Raw genomic sequence first — 7,485 nt, forward strand, 5'->3', positions numbered from 1 at the left:
AGTTTGATCATTCAAACTCTTCTGTGACACAGCATTAAGGAAAGATCATCTGTCTTGGTTATACCCTAGGGAACACATTAACCATTAAGTAAGGTTATATCAACACAAACAAATTTGCTAATATTGATGACATTGCTGGTCATTCTCTCCTTGAGGAATGGTATGTGTATAAAGAATAAAATATAGCAGTATCAAATTGTCATATGTTTTTTCCATGATTACCTGATTATGCATTGCCAAAGAATTTTCTTGTCATGTTCATGGGAATGTTGGAATATAGCTTTGTGAGTAAAAATCAGTTTATGAACAAAGGGAAAAAACAGTGATATCAATGGTGTGAAAAAAATAAAATCGTGGTTTTCAATAAGTTTCGGGTTTCTTTCTCCAAAGGGCAGAGATCATGTCAATTACACTTGCTTCCTGCATCTCCCAACACTTCATGTGCTTAAAAGAGATAAAGGACCGATGAATGCTGTAAACTCTAAAATGCTATGCAGACATAGGATATTACAATGTGTTTCTAGGCACTGAATAGTGTTTTTGATCTCAACAATTATATGTTGTCTTTGCCCACATCCATCAGTGACATCTACGCTCCTTTTAAAACATTTACTTCTTTATAAGACTGTTACCAATTAAATATTTTCATATAATATGAGCATCTTCCCAAAACTGATATTCTGAGAGTTTCAGTCATGCATTTCCACAAGTATCTAGCACACTAAAAAGGAGAGGCAGAGTTTATCAATTAATATTTTAGGCTATTTACTAAAAATATTTTTACTTTATATGATTAATTTTTGCCTCTGAGTCCTTGCTAAGTTGTAATATTGCTTTAAATATAAATCATAACTTCCAGAAATATGCTGCAGTGAACTACTTATAAATATATCAGCAATACCCTGTGAAACTGAGATGGAAGTGTTCATTACCAAGATATGATAGTGTTTATTAAAATGAGTAGTAAAGATGGCATGAAATGACAGCTTGCAGGGATCACTGCTTTATGATGACTCTAGCAGTTATTCATGGAGTAAGTGTTGCAATAAAAAATAATACCACCTTCAAAGAAACTCTGTGGGCTCTTAGGAGTAAGTATTTGTGAGTTAACTAAAAAAAGTCATCATTTTATCAGCGAAGTTCAGGAGAGAGCTTAAATGACACACCCATATCCTAATTTCTAGCTATGACCACTGGCAAAAACTGCTGCCTCCATAAGGTAACACAGAATAAAAATACAAAATTATCATATGATGTGTATTGGTATGCACATCGTAAGCTATGTTTAATGTACATCAAAAGGAGAAAAATTTTTACCTTGGCTCATGCAAAGCCATTATGTGATAGAAATGTTTATGATTTTATGTCACAGTCAAACTCACATGCAAAGAAATAAGTTGGTTATATATATTTTTATATGCTGCTTGGAAGAGATGTAGCTGAAGGTACAGGTATTGATCGACTGACGGCCTATGCAACTTACGACCATTCGACTTTACGACCACAGTCGCTAGCCATGACTGCTCTGCGTCTGGCAGCGCAAACGTTGCCCAGCTGGGCGTATGACAGTACAGACCAGCTTCCGGCAGCGTTACCATCTCTGCGTGCACCATTTCAACTGTTATCCCAGACTCGGTACGGCAATTTGTGTTTTGTGTCTTGGATATTTTTCATCAAACCCCTCCCAAGATGTCTACCAAGAGGAAATTGTCTATTTCTACGCCTCAGCCTCCCAAGAAGGAAAGAAAGGCCATCAATCTCGACAGGAAAATGAACGTAATGAAGCGGTACAAAGCAGGAAAGAAAGTGAATGTGATTGCACGTGATACGAAGTTATCACACTCGACTGTGTTGACGATTTTTAAAGATAAAGAAAGAATTCGTGAAGCTGTGAAAGGTTCTGCACCCATGCAATCAACAGTTATAACAAAGCAACGAAGCGGGCCCATCCACGAAATGGAGAAATTGCTATATATTTGGATGGAAGATCAAATTCAAAAATGGCCAATAAAATGTTTCGTACATGTTTATATATTTTGATATGTTTTGCAATTGGGAAAATGATTCCTATGGTATTTTTTACACCTGTATTTTGTATTTTTGTATGCACCTGTATTTTGTAATTTTGTATGTTTTGCAAATATTAAACCAGTTGTATTGGTAATGCAGTGTTTTACTTAAACGTGATGAATGTAAAAATAAGAAACAAAGTGGTATAGAGATGATACAAATGGCATACAATGAGCAAAGAAAATTATGATATATAACAATGAAAGAAAATTATGATAAAATATGACTTAAAGATTTTTATAACATCATTTCACAGTACTATACATATAGCCTACTCAACTTACGACCAAATCATGTTACGACCGGTCTGTCGGAACCAATCGTGGTTGTAAGTTGAGCACTAGCTGTAATCAGTTCTATACAGTTTGAAGGCAGTATATTTAATTAATTTATTAATTGTAATTATCTCTTAGAAGGTAAAGCTGTCCTTTCAGTCCCCCTCAGTCTCTGAGGCTGAGATGGAATTTCTAGTTTTCTGTTGCAGCTCTATGGAGTACAATGCCCAAGCGGCTTTCTAGGGATCACTGGGGTCACCGCCATCTCATCATGGGATCTTCTGGAAGGCAATGCAGCTAGATTTTGTTGAATCAAAAGCTATTCTTGATTAATTAAACCTTACCTCGCCAGTTGCATCTTCTTTGCAGCTCCTTTATATCCTGTCTATGAATCGGTTAGCCAGTGTAAGAATAACAAGGAACGGATTCCTTGACTCTCCTCAGAAATTTTTTTCTCTTGGTCTTCGATTCTTCAACGAATATTTGCTGTTCTTTGGCTTTTTGCATTTAAAATTGCTTCAATCTTTCTAACTTGTAATATTCAGAAAACATTTTTTGTGATGCTTTCTATCAGGAAGCCTCTGTGTTAGGCTCTGTGACTACCCAAATGGTCTTTGGCTCCAAGGGACTTCCAGCATAGAGAAAGACAGATGTGTCTATAGTGTGACTCAAGAGGCGTGAAAAGGTGTGAATAGAGTGCCAGAACACTGGTCAGGCAGAAATAATATAAAAATGCTCTCATTTGTGTGTGTGTCTTGAACTCTGGTCAGGCAGAAAGAACATCAAAGTGTGTGTCTTGATGGATGAAGAAGAGTGTACTAGGTGAAGATCATTTCGGATAAGACAGTGTGTGGGTAAGAGTATTCCAGACAGAAAATGTGAAAGACAAAGTGCCAAGTGTTCCCTGTAGACTCTGGCAGAGCAACAGAGGAATGGAGTACGCAGACACAGATGTTTTACTTGTGTGTAGCTAGGGGACCTCACAGCTTAGCACAGCCAACAAGAAAGTGCAGCCCTAAGAAGCCTGAGATGCTCACATTTATTTAGTACAGATTTAATGACAAAGGCCTGGAGCAAACACTAGTTGTGGGTAATCAACATTGTGGACTACCCCAGTAGCAGGAAGTCCTGCGCCTGGATGAGCAAAGGTTGGTTTCCAGAGAAACAGGTAAACAAACTTATCTAGATAAATTCCTTTGCACTCCCTTGTTATATACCCTTTGCCAGTTGCCCCAGGTTAAAAACAGCCACCTGGGCTGGGCCCAGTGGCTCATGCCTGTAATCCCAGCACTTTGGGAGGCCGAGGTGGGTGGATCACGAGGTCAAGAGGTCGAGGCCATCCTGGTCAACATGGTGAAACCCCGTCTCTACTAAAAATACAAAAAATCAGCTGGGCATGGTGGTGCGTGCCTGTAATCCCAGCTACTCAGGAGGCTGAGGCAGGAGAATTGCCTGAACCTGGGAGGTGGAGGTTGCGGTGAGCCAAGGTTGCGCCATTGCACTCCAGCCTGGGCAACAAGAGTGAAATTCCATCTCAAAAACAAAACAAAACAAAAAAACAAAACAAACAAAAAAACAGCCACCTTCAGCTCATTCTTCCCGGAAGCTTTGCAAAACCTCCCAGCCTTCCAAGAAGATTTGTGTCTTTCCTATAATTTTTCCCACCTCCCTGACCTATCTCCTACATCTCCCCCTTTTCTGTTTTTTGCATCAGGTTTTGTTGATTGCAGAGTACAGATGTGTGCAGCAACAGGTTTATCAGGCACAGCAGTTATAAGTCGTGTTCTGGCTTTGCATCCTAGAATTAATAAATAACGTAAGACAAACATTAGAATAATCAGTAACATTCTTTTCCAATCAAGGAGTGACATATAGTGTTTCTTGGCACCTCAGTCCCATGTGTGCTATTAATGAGGGATCCCACTGGGGGTAAGTCAATCCCTCCTAGCTAAGCAGTTGCATTGTTAGAGACTGAGAAGGGAATGTCTGCCTAAGTAACAGGCAGAAAAAAGACAGATTTAGAAGATGTATTCAATAGAGTGTAGCAGGTACAGGTTGCAGGTAGAGTGAAAGAGTATAAAAGGAAAAAATTATCTGGAGAGAATGGTGTTTGTGTTTGGAGCAGGGTTTGCTCAGCCTTCTGAGTTGTCTTCAGCATCATGTTCCAGGCCTGTGTTGTCTGAGTAAGCCGCATTATCTGGGGCTGAGTCCTGCAGGGCCATTTCCTTCATTTCTGGTACTGGGTTGGTTCCTAGCCATCCCATGGTATAGTTTGATGCATCATACGGGAATCCAAAGAGGGCCTGAGGGGGTGTGAACACAAGTATATGCTCTTCCTCACATTAGCAAATCCTTTGGACCACATCATACTTTATTATTTACATCTTTCCATAAAACTGTGTGTTTTATGTCCTGAGGGTTTTTTGCAAAATGTTTTTCTATGGTTGATTGAAATTTGTCATCTAAATTTAACAAAGTAAGGGTAAAAAAGGCTTGTGCTAGTAGTGTTGCAGGGTCCTCACTCATATTCTCCCTTTTTTGTTTTTTGAGAAATGTGTTAAAGCGTTAGGTATGGGGGAGTGAACTACTTGTGTAGGCAAAACTACCGGAGTAGTAGATAAGAACTGAAGTATGTCAGCAGGAAGGGCATGCTCAATATGGCCTGCATAATCAGAGAGTGCTATCTGAAGGTCTAGAGATGGGGCAAGACTACTTCAAATTGCTTTTTACTCAAAGGAATTCTTATGACACCAGGGTCATAACCTAGCAACTGATTGCATCGTCTGTGGCCAGTATAGATGACTTTGATAACTAGCTGGATATAGGGAGATAGTGTTTCAGTCCCAGTGTTTGAGCAAAAAACCCATTCTAGGAAGTGTAGCCCTGGGGCCATCTGTCCTATTAGTCCTGTTGGGGAATGTTTGGTAGGAAAAATAAACAATTGGACTGAATATTTTGGGTCTATGCAATCTAGTTGCCTCTGAGAAATAGCCTACTCTATTTCCTCAATTTCCTTTTTTTGCTGTGGGGGTAAAATACCTGGGAGAATCTAGGGCTGTATTGCTTTTTAAGATAGAAAGCAGGTTCTGCAATTTATCAGTAGTTATGCCTAAGGTGGGATAAAGCCAGTTAACATCGCCTAGTAATTTTTGATAATCATTTAAAGTTTGTAAGTTGCTACTATTTAGTTTAACATTTTAAGGTCTTAATGACTGGGAAGTTAGTATGTATCCAAGATATTTCCAAGGGGAAGACATTTGTACTTTTTCAGGTGCTGTGATTAACCTCTTAATTGTGTATTCCTTTGGACAGAGGCATGTAAACTTAAAAGTGCTGGCTCCATTGGGGCTGCTAGTAATATATCATCCATAAAATGAAATATCTTGCAATTAGGATATTCTTTTTTCTGGGGAGCAAAGTCTGATTTACATGAGACTGACACAGCGTAGGACTGTTCAACATTCCTTGAGGAAGTGCTTTCCAATGAAGTTGGTGAGCTGGCCTTTCATTATTGATAGCTGGCATTGAAAACGTAAATTTTCTCTGTCCTGTTCTGCAAGGGGAATAGTATAAAAACAGTCTTTTAAGTCAATAATGACTATAGGCTAATTTTGAGGAATTGCCATGGGGGAAGGAAGCCCCTGTTGAAAAGGCCCCATAGGTTACAGATTAGCATTAATAGCCTGTGCGCGTCATGCAAGAGTCTCCATTTGCCCGATTTTTTTGGGAATGACAAAAATGGGTGAATTCCAAGGGCTGTTAGATGGCTCTATATGGCCAGCTTTCAGTTGCTCCTCAACTAGTTCATGGGCTTGTTGTAATTTCTCTCCCTTTAAAGGCTACTGTTCTATCCAAATAGGATCCATGTTAGGGGTAGGGGAGGAATAACAGTGGCCATTACTAGAGAGAGGTCTTATGTTCACATAATTCATCCAATTCTGCCCTCCAGAGGAGGTACTGACTGGTGTCTAAAGTTGTTTTAGCTAGCACTGAACAGTCCCATGGGGTCAAATGGAAGTTGTTTGCTATGGCTTCAATTAATCCTTTCGTAAATGGGCTAGGGTCTCCATTTTTCCTAATGATTTTTCTCATCTCTTTATAAACATCAAAAGAAATGGGTTCATATACCTGATTGCCTTGTCAATCTTGCATTACCAGGCAGGCCAAGAGCTCCCCTTTTAACGCCACTTGCCTAAGACAGGGGTCCCAGAGCTGTAGTGTCTCCCTTGTATTTTTCCAATTTATTGGGGGAGGGGACTCAGAGAAAACCTCCATTTCCTCTGTGACACTTTTACCTGGTAATTGCAGAGCTGAGGGAGAAGGAAGAGGTGGTAAGGTAGGTGACAGTTCCTCCTCCCTTCCCTTTTTAGGCTCTTCTGTGTAGAGCAGGGCCAAAGCAGCCTGGACTAAGGCACATAACATAAAGATGTTACTGGGACCCATTGCCCTTGTGCATGATGCTGTTTAAGATTTCTCACCACTTGTTCTCAGAGCTCTACGTCTAGCATGCCTTCTTCTGGGAACCATGGATTATAGGAAACAACAGTTTGCATTAGTTTCCTTAATTGAGCCTGGGAAACCGAGGCTCCACTAGCTTTAAACAGCTGTCTCAATACTATTATATCCTGGGATGTGGAAAGAAAGTATTAAAACTTGGCTATCTATCCAAAAATGTGAAAAAGGATTTAGGCTTTACTAATAGGTGACATGGATTGACATTGGTGCTCTTACTTTGTCTGTATGTCAGACAGACAGAGGGACTACCAGGTGCAAGAAATTCTGAGGGAACTTTGGGATCCACAGCACTGAGGGGTATCCTTAATGTCCTTGCTCATTCTTATAGCAAATTACAATTTATCAGGAATTTATGTGTGCTTGGTTAAATGGATTTATACATTATATTAGCTGGGTTGACTAACCTAAACCTCACAAAATGGACAAATGACTTAAAAGATTGAAATAACACGACCATTTCAAGTGTTAATAAATGTTAACAAAAGTCCTTGCAAAACTGGTGGATGGTCTTTGAAAAATGAGTATTATAATTTCATAAGCTCATCCATTGAATGCTTCCTCTGTTTGTATATATGCTTCTATTCGAGGTGTATTATGCAGCTCTGATAGTCGTAAAACTAAATAT

This window comes from Sapajus apella, unplaced genomic scaffold (assembly GCF_009761245.1).
Source record: "Sapajus apella isolate SASKATOON/1434 unplaced genomic scaffold, GSC_monkey_1.0 scaffold57, whole genome shotgun sequence".
NCBI classification, from domain to species: Eukaryota; Metazoa; Chordata; class Mammalia; order Primates; family Cebidae; genus Sapajus; species Sapajus apella.